Source organism: Pygocentrus nattereri, chromosome 8, assembly GCF_015220715.1.
Source record: "Pygocentrus nattereri isolate fPygNat1 chromosome 8, fPygNat1.pri, whole genome shotgun sequence".
NCBI classification, from domain to species: domain Eukaryota; kingdom Metazoa; phylum Chordata; class Actinopteri; order Characiformes; family Serrasalmidae; genus Pygocentrus; species Pygocentrus nattereri.
In genome coordinates this window covers 26524995-26540250 of record NC_051218.1, presented here as the reverse complement: position 1 = coordinate 26540250, position 15256 = coordinate 26524995, and positions in this window count along the sequence as shown.

Genomic DNA, 15256 nt, shown 5'->3' with positions numbered 1-15256 from the left:
AAAACACAGACTTTGTTTGCACTGATTTTATTTTTATCTCAGCTATAGCTGCTTTTTTCACATCTGCTGTAGGAAACTTTTCAGCAAATGTTTAGTGTTTGACAGTTTCTTGTTGCTGATCAACCATATCAGGAAACCAGCTGAGTGCTTATAAATGTACATAAGTCCATTCATCTCCATATTATGCTTGTCTTATGCTTGTCTTAAGCCTGTGTTGCTGTATCAGCAGTCTAAGTACCAATCTTCAGGGTTAACGGGTGAATCAGCAGTAATGCATTAACTCCTGTGTTTAAGACCATTTGATGGTAGGCCTCTGGACTAGGGAATTATTATTGCTGCATCACAACAACTCATTTGTTGTGGAACTACTTTTTGGCAGAAGGTATTAATATCAATGTAAAATGTCAATATAAAAGCATGTAAGCATGTTTAAATTTCAAGGCTTTTTGGTTTATTTTGTTGATTTATTTTTATGAAAATAAATTAACACATCCTTTACAGGGAACAAACATAATGGCATTTCTTCTGCAAATTTAAGTGCACAATTTTAACTATTTGCAGAATTTAACATATTATAAAAATAAAACATGAACAACAAACTGTGCCATAACTTTTGCCCTGACCATATTTTATGTTTAATTTTATGTTTTATTCAATTTTATGTTTAATTTTTTCTGACTACCATGGACATATTATAAAACATCTGCTGGTTTCTGCAACTAAACAGTAATTGTGCAATAATATGCTCAGAAATGTGTTCCCTGTAGAGCGGGGGTGGTGAATCCTTACCCTGAAGGGCTGTTGTCCAGCACACTTCAATAATTTTCCTGCTGTTAACACAACTACTAAACCTGCCAATGAGCTGCTGAGTTGAATGTGTTTGAGCAAGTAAACCATCAAACTGTAGTTTGCCCCCCAGCTGTAGAGAGGATGTGTATGTGTATGTATGATTTTTTCACTTAGGAAATCAACAAAACATGTAATTTAACAAAGGGCACCCATGCATTTGCATATGTATTAAGAGTAATTAAGTTAAAAAATTGAAGATGTGCTTCTTTTGCTCTTGTCTAAGCATTTGCACCCCGGCCCAGCTGCAGGCCTTCTAGAGGTACAACAGATGACCGTGTGAAAATGTTTTTGATAGCTTCTATCATTTCTGTCCAATATCAATAATATCTGTTTGTTGAGGCAGGGGCAGCACATTCCAGAAGAATTAAAACAACATTTTCTGAAACAATATAGTTTTAAATTCTCAACTATCCCTATAGCCCAATTTCTACAGTGTACACTTTTGTTTTTCTTTTAATAGGCTACAGCCTGACTGTGAGGAGCTATATTTGATTTTATACATATAGTCCAACACATTAATTAAGGGCATGTCTGCGCAGTTCATTAAAAGCACCAATTATAAATTATCTATTGTCTTTTTAATTTCTATCTCCAAGTTCCTGATTTTAGTACACCCCTGTTTACATTCCATATGCACTGCTTTGTTTTAACATTGTTCACTGTGCCTCAGGCTGTTTGTAGCTCCAGTGGTGGAATGGGTTTTGGCTTGCGTTTGGCTCCAGTAAGCCAAACAGAATAAAATTAGCTTTGCATTGCAAGCACGCTGCCTTTAAACGTCTTGAACGTTTTGGCATGCCTGATGTGAAAAGTAATGGGACAATTCGGGTTAAATTGAGACTTCAATTGAGAATTCCACGTTCTCAGAGCCAGAGCACAGGTGGTATTAGCAAACAACATACACACAAACACACAGGCAGAAAAAATGGGTGGGGGGGCATTAATTATATATATATGTACGCATGTATAGAGAAAGAGAGAGAAAGAGAGAGAGAGAATGAGAGAGAGAGAGAGAGAGAGAGGACACTGAGGGAGGAAAAAGAGAAAAGAGCAGCTCTTTGAAAGGGCCAGACAAAGTGAAAGGTCTTGGCTAAATACCCCAAAGAATGTGGCCTGGAGTAAAGGGAGCAGAGAGCAGAGAGGATAGGATATAAGTCAGTTAACTGTGCAGTGAGAGAGACAAAAAGAGAGAGAGCGAGAGAGAGAGAGAGAGAGAGAGAGAGAGAAAGAAAATAGGGAAAGAGAGACAAAGTGTGTGTGTGAGAGAGAGAGAGAGAGAGAGAGAGAGAGAGAGAGAGAGACCACCCCATAAAAATAAAATAGGAAATATATTGTTAAATTTTAGTTGGTATATTTATATTTATATATTTATATATTTTCTTTATATTACTTTTTTCTATAGAGATAAAGGCAGAGAGACAGCGAGCAAGAGAGAGAGAAAGAATCAGAAAGACTTAAATTAATATATTGTTTTATATTGTCAATATAATCCAAAATATAAACAGATCATATTGTAACATATTTCCAGTATATTAGCTTCATATATAGAGATTGAGAGAAAAACTCATCTAAAAATTCTTTTTATATTTTTATAAGGTACATATTAAAATGCAGATGCTGTAATATGTTTTCAGTACATTCATTTTTTGTATGAAGTTAGAAAGAAAGGCGGATAGAAAGACTCTAGTATTTCTTAAAATAACCAATATATACTGTAAGATATTTTCAGTTTGTAACTTATTTGTATAGGAATTGAGAAAAAGAGTGTGAGAGATAAAGGTACACAGAGAAAGAGAGGCCTAGTGTCATTGTATTGGGTTTCCGATAGTGGGGAGTGTGTGGCCGGCCCGGTCGGCATTCCACTGCTTTCTGTCAGTGTTCATGGTCCAGTGGTGCTGCTGACAGAGCAGCGCAGTGCCTGGCCTCACATGGCGCCTCGGCGGCTAGTGCAGCAAATACCAACTGTGTCTTAGCTTATTGCACGCAGTGTCCTTCGGAGTCTATTTCAATGGATGGACAAAAACGTAGTGAAGCAGGACAAACCTGTCGCTTCCCCCCTCAGTAAACTGACAACACCAGCCAAATTGACGAATCTGAAGAAATATTAACTCCAACTCAGACCCTAACAATTAGGTCTCTTGGCCAGCCTGGGAAATGGCGTGGGAATTAATTTAGTCTATGACCCGTGAATTCAGAGTGGTGAGGTGGTTATATTTAGGCCAAAGGACCAGTAGGTGTCTTGTTCGGTCTGACAGAACCTTCCACCTCGCTGACTTTTGGAAAGTACCCTATTTAATTTTAGTGTGCTTGCAAAAAGATGATGACTAAGCCTTAAAGGCAGCAAGACTACGATCATTCAATTTTTTGGGCTTCAAAGGAATGTTGAAGACATTGAGAACTGCACGGTTTTGCAAATATCAGGTCAGTTTTCTAAAAAGACACTTTTAGTCATTTTTGAAGAATAGAAATTATGTGTGTTTGTACTTTTTACTAAAGCAAACTTTCTGTGAAATGCAAAGCATTGATGACATAAATGGTTAAAAAGTGTAAAGAATTTCATAGCAGTATCCATTATATGCCCTGTGTACATGCTTTTTTTATGTGCAATGTTAAAATGGCTGTAGGACAGTTTGGTCTTTCAGAAAGCCCATATGGCTTCCTCCAGCCACGTACCTGGTAATGGGACAGGTGCTACTCCCCATGCACAGACTGTTACCACGCCGACGACCTCTGGCATGTCAGATGGCCCCATAACTCCAGACTGACTGGAGAGTTTGACACCAATTAAAAGTCTCCAATTAACCATACGCTGAAAAGTGACTTTAATGACTGAAAGAGTTAGTCTGGGCCTGACACCAACGCCGGACGCTTTTCAGTAAAGGGTCTTTTATATGGGACCGGGCCATGGGGTTTCATGTTTAGACTGAGCCGCGGGACTGTTTGGATATATAGTTAACAGCGCTGGCCAGATGTGTCGGCCCCTGATGTCCCCACTTTGCCCCATGCAGACGTTTTATAAACACCGAATGGCTTTTTGAAAGACGGATTTGGTGAGAAGCGCTTGTTGACCATGAAAGCGTCCTGTATTGAATTGAAAGCATAGCACAGCTAATACAAATCATACCATCTGGTTACACTGCATATTTATGCTTGGTATATCACCACTGTATTTTACTTTCTCCATGATGGGGTGGTGTGGGAAGAGCTTTGTTTTTTTTTTTCTTCCCTCACTGAGTTGGGCCAATCTTAAGCAAAAACACATGATCGGTGAGAAACTGTAAACTTTATGGAAAAGCTATTTGCTTGTGAAGGTCAGCGGTGATCCTGAAGATTGAAACGGAAATGGAATATTTCAAATATCTGCCCAAAAGCTGGGATATCTGTCTTCAACCCTTATCATAATAAATCCTCCAATAATTGTGTATACTGTGTGCCCTTAAAGGCATAGTGCACTGAAAAAAATAAACTCAGAGCTGCCCTTTGCCATTTGTTTCCATTGACCTTGGAAACTTTGTCATTACTAATATAACACAAATGCTTTCTAGAAATGAGTGTTGAATATGGCTGTTCTATTATATATTTTTTTAATCTACTGGTTAGTGTACTAGGCTGCATCTAATACTTTCATACAAAAATAGAATAATAAATTACCATTAGGGTAATGAGCATTCACATGTTCTTGCTCTTTCTATGCATCATTTGATCTGCCATGTAAAATGTGACATGAAAGATAAACACATTTTGGTCCATTTACATCCAATAGAGAAAACCACAATCATTTTTGTTGAAATTCACAAGATATTCTATACAATTCAGCTATAGATTTACACACATATAACTCAGTAGGGGCCATTATATTGAATATACTTATTTTCGCTACTCTCTAACACAGCCCGCAATGTAAATTGAGTTAGTGACATGTTAAATAAGCAGCCAGTTTTTTTTTTGAGTCAGAACAAGTTCCTCCTCTTTCCAACATGAATATTTACATAGTCTATCATGAGCCATGCTGCCTGCTGAATAACGTTTGCTAGCTTTGCCTGGGAGAAAAGCTGTAACCATGGCAACTGCACTAACCTAAAGTGGCGGAGCTAAAGTGCTGGGACTATAGGAGGGGGAATGATCTCATGCTCCTATGAAGAGATCCCCCTGCTCCTTCAGACAGCCGGCGACGGCTGCCTCGTGCGAACAGAACAGGAACGCTGGACTGAAGCAGAAGTGCTTCCTCGAGGTAAATTGCGCATACAATGACAGCAGACAAATAAGAAGAGCAACAGCAAGCAGTGCTACAGCTGCACAAAACACTGGCTGGGCCTGTCAAGTAACAAAGTGATATGTAGACCCACTAAGTATCAGTAAAACTAGATTTACAATTTGCAAACATTGCCATTTGTGATGCAACACAGGGAAACAATCTGAAATTATTATATTTTTTTAAATAATGCAATATGTATTCTCAAATGGAGATAATTAGTGCTCTAGTAATGTAAGGAAGCTGTTCAACTCAGTTGTCTGTTTAACTTTGATATAAGGAGAAAAGCCCCTAATAAGCCCACCCGAAACATATTTTTCACAAGAAATGTTCCATTTTTAATGACACATCTTTTAATGAATTGCATATTAATCTCTCTTTCAACATAGTCAAGCAAATTTTATTATTTATATTAAAAATAATGACAAGAAAAAAGTGAAAAGTCTGATGATTATACATTTTATGCCCACTTGTGTTCCTAATAAGCCCACTCATTGGTTATTTCAGAAAAATAATTAATTCTAATAACTAACAAGTATGTAAACAACAGAAACAAGCTTTGAAGAAAGATTAATAATGATATTTAAACTGGAAACCATTAGCAATACAAATATTTAACATTTTATGCATTTTACATGTGGGCTGTTCCCTCTAAGTCAAGTAGTTGATGAAACGTGGCATTTTTAGTTTACTAAAAGCTCTCCTAATCACATTTGTTATGTTATTTACCCACTGACTTAATTAGAAGTATAGCCCATGTAGCTCACACATATCAGTGGTGCACTGGGTACTGAAGAGCAAATCAGATGCAAGAAAAGATTCCCCTGCTCCTTCAGATACTGGCACACTGGGAACTGAAGAGCAAACCAAGTAATATCCTAAAAATCTTCCTTCAGTGTGGGTACACTTCAAAATGTGTAAAGAAGATTCTCAGAAGGTGGAATAAACTCTGTGACTGATGAACTTCAAATATCGCCTGAATGTAAGTGTGAGGCTTTGGTGTATAAATTGTAGCCAGTCATTCTTAAAAAGTGCTGTAAATCAGTTAACAGCATAGGGAATCATATTTCACATTCTGTCATGTTTTGATTTGGCACTGTGAGCAGCAAATCAGAGAGAAGATAATCTCTGTTATTCCTTTTCACTTGACTGATGCTGGATCCATGCTGCATAGATACCAGGCCATCATGCAAAATCTATTGACAAATGCAATACAAATGGGGTAGTAGAGTCAAGTGAGACAAAGTATTTTGTGTAATTCTACACATAAAATTATCAATTCAGAAATCTAATTGGTTTCCTCTATTGAAAACAAGACAATACAGTTTAGTATAATTTCAATAATTAACCCATTAGAATTAGCATGCCTGTAACACTAAACATGACAGCAAACCCTTTACACCCACCATCTAAATAATGACCAATATAAAACTAATCAAACAAAATCAAAACAAAAGAACAGTCTACACAATTTGAATAGGGTGATTCAATGCTGTATTTTGAAACCATAAGTGTAATAAGCCCAAACTGTACAGACTGCTATTGGTCATATGGCTGCTAACTCAGATCGCTGTAAAAAAAATTGGCAGAAGCTGCTTTTGAGATTTGAATTAATGTAAAATTAAGCATTTGTTCACCTAAACCAATTTTTGGTTTGCAGTGTTTCTTTCAGAGGCAGCCACACACATTTTTTTGAACTGACAAACCACTGACAGTGTCCCCCAAATCCCCAGTGTTTTTTTACAAATATTTCACAGTAAAAGTGCAAGTAGGTTTGCAGTGCATCACTCATAAGATTTGGTGTCATTTGTCATATTAATAATTGCTAATAATTAACATAATGTTAATAACGTTATTTTATTAAATACTACTACTGCTGCTACTACAACTACTACTAATAATAATAATAATAGAAAATGCAATGTAAGTTGAAATATAATAAGCTAGATATTTGAAGGTATTTTAAAATGTGTTATTCAATATTTCACAGTTTTGGGAACACCAGGAAGTTATTAGATGATAACTATCTATGTGTAGTTTTTTTACATTATTTCACTATTTATTATGCTCAATACTTAAAATGCAATATACCCTGCAATATATTACTCTAGTGATGCACCTCTGATAACATGATTAAAGATAAAAAAAAAACTTCTTAGCACATTTATATTTGAGCCCTCTGAGAAAATATTTCAAGTCATTATCATGTTAATGATAACAAAATATTGAGCATCTCTAATATTTAGGCCTGCTATGTGCAAGCATTATATATTTGTAACATATTACAACATATTATATATAAATAACATATTGAAAAAGGAATGTGGCCTGTGCAAATGTTTTTTTTATATATTGTTTTCCATTATTTTAAATTCAACAAATAAAAAGACACTTTGCACTGAAATGTGCAGAAAAATGCATTGTTTAAAGTTATTCCATGTAAAGGCTGTGTAACTTATTTTCACGTAGAAAATCAACATAATGTTAATTTGACCAGGGTGTTCAAACTTTTGCATATGACTTTATCACCCTGCCACTAACAATGTACTTTGCATTATTTGATGAACTTGGTATCTTGAACCGAGCACAGTTCCAGTTTCCTCTGATAATATTATATACCTATGCTCTTACAAATATTTATTAATGAATCAATTAATTAAGACCTCCTATTGCTACTAATTTTTGACAGCATTCTTAAGCTCGAAAGCACAGTCTTAAGATAATTAGGCCAAAACAGCAGAACTGTGTTTGCATGTGTTAAAGTTATTTTGCCTGAGGGGGCTGTCATGACAGTAACAATAGTCATAAAAAGAAATAATGTTGCATATGAGTAAAAATAATAAACTTAATTGCATATTATGATGATAAGTAATCTCAACTTGAATATAAGTGGGAAGAACATAAAGAGAAAATGCAAATAGAGCTGGTTTACATAATCTGAAGGTACCTATTTAATGAAAGCTTATTTTATTTGAATAGTCCATGGTATTCAGAGTAAAATCATCAAAGGAAATTGAATTCTACCTCTAAATGTCAACTAGATGCATGCTGACCCCTTCCCTGCTTTAAGAGCTACCTTGTGATTATCATCTGACCGAACATGTCAGTCTCTGTCCATCACCTGTTTTCATCTAGAGAATGACTCAGTTCCGCTCTTTACAAGATGTTTTCTTTTTTCCGCCAGATTGTGTGTTTTCAGCAGTTTCAGGCTGTGTTTTTTTGTTCACAAGAGATGCTTGCTACAGGAACAGCGCTGTACAGTTGGATTGTATGTGAAATAAGAAAGCTTTTTTTTTTTTTTTTTGCAGATGTTGCCTCATATTTAGGTCACACGCCAGATGGATGGTCATCAGGTCTGGCAGCTTGGATTTCCTAGAAACAGCACACACCACGGCAGCTATTTCTCCAATTCCTGGACCTACTGACGAAATGTAACTGACAAACAGGCCATCGTTTGCTGTACCTGGCCTCTAGACGGGCTCCTGATAGTTGTTTTCTGTCCAATCTGATTAAGACTGACTGAATTATGGTGTAAATGCCACGCACATGCACCTAAGGCAAACGGCATCATGAGAGAACCTTCTAATTAGCACAACTAAGTTTGAACTTAGATTATACACTTGCATTAAACATTGGAAGCTATGGCTGTATCTAAACAAAGAAAGATTGGTTCGTTTTACTTTGAGGACTCTGTCTAAACCATTACTGTGATAAATCAGAGTGGAGTCAGATGCGTCTGATCACGAAGTGAAATTGAAATGTAACCAAGGAATCTACATGGTACAGTTCCCACAAGCACACACATACACAAACCTGTCTCACTGGGCAAGGTTGCAGTCTTATCTTTGTGGGTATTGCCAATTAAATTTCTATAAATTTTATCTAAAAACTCCTGTTCTTAGAGCCAACCTTAAAATTAGCAACCAAAAGGAATATGGACATTTCTGCATTTTTACTCATGTTGACAAGCATAACTGCAGCTTCTACATGTTTTCCATATTCATAATGTCCATATGGTATCCATAAAGGGCACACACACACACACACACACACACTTTGTGTCTGCAGTACTGTGGCTAAAGCTCCACAAAACACTGCCCAGCCCTGTCAAGAAACACATGAAATGTAGGTCTACATAAGCATGAGCATAACAATACAGGATTATCCATTTGCAAACATATGCAGACCTACTATTAAGCGTGACAGCAGAGGATTTCACACATACAAATGGCCATCATTTTTCAAGAAATATTTCTTCTCATTACTTTACCTAATTTCTTCAACTTGCATAAGGAAGGGGAAAGTCTGAAGGAAAAACAGGAGCTTCCTGGTAGATCACCGTTTGACAGTACTAGCTTTTATGATTGAGAGATAGGAGAAAATCAAGCTCCACTCTTACTTTGGATATGAATAAACTCCACAAGTGTTTCTGTAGATGCGTCCACTGAGAAAACAACTGAACATTGTGGGTCTGAAAGGATGTGTAGCTGTCAAGAAGCCATTACTGAGAAAGTAAATGGAACAAAAAGAAAAACATTAGAATATCAAACAAAGAAGCTGCTGGTGTTCTCAGAACAATGGACTGTCTATCCCACAACCCAGACCTCAGCATCACTGAATGTGTCTGGGATTCGTTGGATCATGAGAAGCAGAAAATGACTGAACTTTGGAGGTATGGAAAAATATGGACGCTGTAATAAAGGCAAAGGGTGGATAGATACATTACTGAAAAAGTTGATATTATACTTAGCTGTTGAGGCTTTTGTGCAATTTTTTATAAATTTTTGAAAAAAAGTTGTATTCAATGATATATACAATAAGTGTTCTGTAGCACTTAACCACACATATCTGCAATATCAATTGGTTGTTATTAATAAAAGTTATATTAAATACTGCTGTGTCTACATCTACCCCAATTATATTTTAACTTTAGGAACCAAAGGGAAATCTTTTGGGATTTGTCAAATAAAAGTAATACTACTTTTCCTTAAGGGGGGCCTGATGGGGAGCAATTCCATTATCTTGAGGATGGTCCGCACAAAAAGTAAAATGCATGGACATGGAAGCACTCACCCCCCCCAGACACAACCGGTCCCTGCACCTGTGGAGCAGTCAATACGAAAAACTCTTTTTCCTACCTCTGATTCAAAGGCTCCACTTTCATTTTGATTGATGAGCAGCAGCTTTGCTTGGATCTCCGCCATCTCCAGGGCATGGCTGAACATGTCTCTGGCTATAATCCCATCAATATGTGGGCTGGCTGGAGAAGGAGGGAAGGCTCCCATGTATTCCAGGGCCTGAAGAGGAGAGCTCATGCCTCGCGCTTCATTTCTTCCAGCTCCGCAGATAAAAGCCTTCCATTATGTGCGTGGTTTTGCTTCGGTGATTGAAATTGGGCCCATATCAATATCAATATAGAGGCCGCCATTATGCACGCCAGGGTGCTGCTCACCACACGTGTTTTCCTTCCGCAAGTCTTTAAATCTTGACAGTTTTGATTAATCTCCCCAGTTCGTGAAATGCTGTCATGTAATTTGATTATTCAAAACAGAACTGGCGGCCAAGCTTTTAAACTTGTGAAACAATCGTCTCAGTGCGACATGGAGATATCGCATTAGGCCAACTGTCAAAGTCGCATTGATTTTACTGTGAGATATGGCAGCTTTCTATAAAGGTCGATAGGGAAAGCATTAAGATAGAGGAGCTCTATTCCCTCACTACATGAAGATAACTATAATCCATGATCATGTCTTATGATGTCCCATTTGATGGTCTTGAGAAGTGATAATCAGCCTGGCATTCTGCTAATGCCACATTTCATCACTGCAGTGAATTTAGCATTACAGTATAGCATGTATTTGAAATAACTGCCTTATAGTGCACTATACTGTCTATTTTTTCAACTTTAACTTTGGCTCCATCTGAATAGTTTAATGAAACTTTCCTATCTACTGTCTTCTATCTACAAGCTTCTGCTAATATATTTAGCATGGATATGCTGGCTGACAAGCATACCTGCATTCAAAACACAACATAGTGTTTTTGTGGTGGCTCACCTCTGACTGTGCAGGAGGTGTGGCCATGCGAAGCGGCCATACAAAGAGGCTCTTGGCTCTCGACGAGACTTTAATTTTCATAGTTTAAGTTGTTGTTAGTCATGTGCAGATATGGTGCTTGTGCTATTCTTTGTTAGGCTCTAGGGTTGTTGGTGTTGGGTTTGGTTCTACCACGGAGTCCAACTGTATGGCTTTAAGTGATCTGCCTGCTGCCCAAGCCAGGTGTTTAGTGCTGAGAGATGATTCTCCCTATGTGTCTATTAAGTTAAAGAGCATTTTCTTTAAAGTGTAATGTTTCCTGAATCTTGTTCTTGACCTACACTGGTGTCAGAAGTGGGTATCTCCTTCAGGCACATGTTCCCAGAAGATCATATGGGTCAACTTGCAGTGGATCAGAGTGTAATGGTTGAGCAGGCGTATCCAATGCTTCTAGCAGGTGCTGGGCATCGATCCTCCCTTACTGCCTGTTCAGTAGAAGAGCATTCGCCTTTCAATGCAATTACATGGCATTAGATTTCGGGCTACCCTTTTAAAACCGTGCATGACTGATGCTACAATATGTAATTTTTGCTGGTGAGCAAACTGATAATGTTTCTAACAAACATAGCAGCATCCAGAACGCAACACAATTATTTTTGCTTAACTTAGAATTATCTTTACAGTGATTTGCCATCTTTTTATAGCCGCATTATTTGTGGCTAAGAGATGGCGGGCAGGACAAGCTGACCAAGCTGTCAGTGTCACCTTGCATCTGGGAATACAAATACATCAAACAATTCTGGGAGCACATTATGCAATGCTACTTTTGAAACAAACTTTGGATTAGACATTTCAGAATGTTGGGAGCATCCTTCAAAAAGCTATGCACCACAATAGGACTATTTAAGATTCTTGGAATCATGTGACCTACAGCTTGACCATTGCTTATTCGAAAAACCCTTTTCCATCACCCTTTTTCACATTTTGCCTTTATGTATTTCTAACTTTTCCACTTCTCTCTAGCGTTTTTTTTTCCCATTTTTAGCCTTTTTTATTGTTTTTGTGCATTTCCAAAATTCACAAAAACTAGTGGATGGAAAATCATTTATAGTAGCCTACATTGTTTCCTGTAAAACATGATGCAAAGGTGTCCTACCAAATGTGAGCCTCACCTTACATGTGATCTGCAGATGGTATAAGGCAATTACTACACACATCGCTGCTGTCAGAAGAAAACCTCTTATCTCCATTTTTGTTGTTTTCCAGTTTTGACATAATTTGAAAATGCCTTTACATTGCCCTTTACATTGTATGTAAATTTCACAAAGAATGGACCAAAAGAAACAGCTCAAAATCACATGGAAAAATGTTTGGTTACACTGAATTATATTAAAAGTAAGGTCAGTTTTTTCCTTCTCCATTGAAGTTAGCATTTTGGAGATACAAAATTTTCTTCCGACAACAGTGATATATAAGTTGCTTCCATGTTTAATTTAAAAAGTTGTATAAGTAACTGTTAGTGTATCAGCAAGCTAGTGCTGCTAAGGGTAAGAAGTAGAATTCAGCTTAGTATTCAGTAACATAGATGTTGAGGCCAAACTCATATAAATACTAGCCGTTTTAATTTTCAGTCTTTGTAATCTTGTGCTGATATTCAGTTTTCATTATTTTGCTAGCTAGTGCATTTTTCTAACCCTCAAGTTTTGTCTCAGGTACTGGATGTTACTGAGGCCGCAAAGCTGCAACGTATAAAAAGAAACAAGAGCACGTCAGCTCACTTCCATGCTGATATTGGCACCTGAATTATGGATTACTTACACTGGCATGCCTTGTTTGTGTGTCTGAAATGGTTAATGTTTTAAACAGTTTTGTTTATGTCATAAACAATGTGTTTCACAATGAATTTAAAGCATTCCACAAACAACCTTCTTGCTGCATCCTAAGCAGACTTTCTGGATGTCCCCAAAAATTCCACATCATTCCCCTTTATGGATTATACGGGACAGCATACTTAGACTTTGGCCTTATCGACTTTGTAGGTAAAACATTAAGTCCATGTGTCTGCAAGGGTGAATCGTCTCACTGTACAATTCCATACATATCCAGCTGCCTTGGTTGTTCTAGGTAGGGCGCAGTGAGTGAGCACGCGAGTAAACCATTTCTGACAAGAGCCGTAATCCCGTCCTCTGCACTACTCACTGCCTCCTGTACTAGAGTGCTATTGCCATATAGCACGTTGCATCAGCGGTTTGTACTATTGAATTTTGTGTCTTCGGAACAAATGCAACCACCCGGTGGTGAGGCAGGGGGAAGATTTTAATAAAACCCACAACAGCTTCACTCGGTAGGGGCCTCGTGGTGGCTAAAAGGGAAAAAAGACCCTGATGAGACTTCGTGCCTGTAGGCTTGAACACTGTGCTGCATATTGTTTTCAGAAATCCGTTCGGTGCTGAGCATCGCCGCAGGCTGCCCGTCCCTATTTATGCGCAATTTGCCTTAGCAGTGCTATCGAGTGGCTGCAATAAAGAGGGACATATTTGCTGAGGCATCCATCTAAGAAGTGACGCTCAATAAAGTTAATAACATTTCACGCAACGTTAAAGCCCTCAAACCTGAAGGATGCGTACAAGGAGCTAATCCCTCGGCCATCTACGCGTAATTGCACATAAAGGAGCTCATTGCTAACAAAAGACAGGGTGCGAACAGAGGACGATCAAAACGCTAAGTGAAACTGATCCTTTCCAGCCCCGGAATGAACATCAGTTAGTGCGCAGCAGTGAAAATATGCAAAGTTAGAGTTCAGAGTTGATAGAATGCCATCTTAAGAAACAGCTGCTTTCCATTTTGGGGCTGCATCCCTGTGCAGCCTGTAGCCTTCAGCCATGTGTTTCTACTGCGCTCACCTTCGTCATGCCAACCACATTTAGACGAGAAGAGGCTGCTCAGTATTTTGTGACAACAAAGAAAGAAATCGGTTCTTCTTGCATTCTGCAATTCTAGATGGTCATTTCTCATTTCTGTACCTTTCTAATGATGCATCGACATGTAATTTCTGGGCTGATACAACAACAAATAACCTGTTTACAATATAAACCATAATGGGCATAAAACACAAGACCTTGTTGAAATGGACAGTATTTCATATAGACATTTTACATTATTTAGCAGACTTCCAGAGCCACTTACAATGTGAATGTAACGTTAAGGTTCCCCCGGGCTTTTTGGTATAGTAGCATTCTGCATGTGAGGGTTGGTAGTGTTATCTCCTGTGCTACCCATTGACTGAGTTGAAATGAATGGAATGTATCGCACTAGTGTCTACCCGAGCCCGACATACGGGTTTGCACATATATCCAAACATAACCTTTGGCATGTGAATAATAAGTCACAATACAAAATAAACCCTTTAAAAGAACATAACTAATGGAAAACACGTAATTAAGTAAAATAATTAACAGCAACCAAAACTGCAAAGAATTCTGGGTCACTCCGCTCCACGTGGAATTTATGCTATATTGTTGAAGACTAAGCTAATGTACTATATAACTGAAAAAAAAGAGACAGTATGAATTTAAATTTAAAATATAAAAACATACAAAAAATTATTTTGGTTGATATTGGTTATTGGAATAATTTAAATTGGTATCGATCACAGAATTTTCACGCATAAGTATGCATGAGTAAAAAATAGGGTACTAAAATATCAGTTGTAATTATCAGGTATAATTTCAATATCAGCCTAAAAGAAATAACTGTTTTTCCATTTATAGGTGATGGGCTGCAGATATAATGTGCATCCCTAATAATAACTTAGTGATTATGCTTTGCCTTACATGGAGCTACTGAATAATAAGTCTTGGCATGTGTACATGAAGTTCAATGGGTTAAGCATTTAGCTGGATCGAAATCCTTTAACACAAACATTAGTACCAATGAAAAATGCATGGTGCTCCGTAATGCCTGCTTATATAGTCCTGGTTTGAATGGGCGCTGTGCAGGCACCAGACTGGGCTAGTTAGCCTTGGCTGAGGCCCTGCTGGACAAAGTGGTCGGATGCTCTTTGTCTGGGTTTTGCCATCGTCTCCACAAAAGGAGGAGGAGGAGGAGGAGGAATGCACGTGCG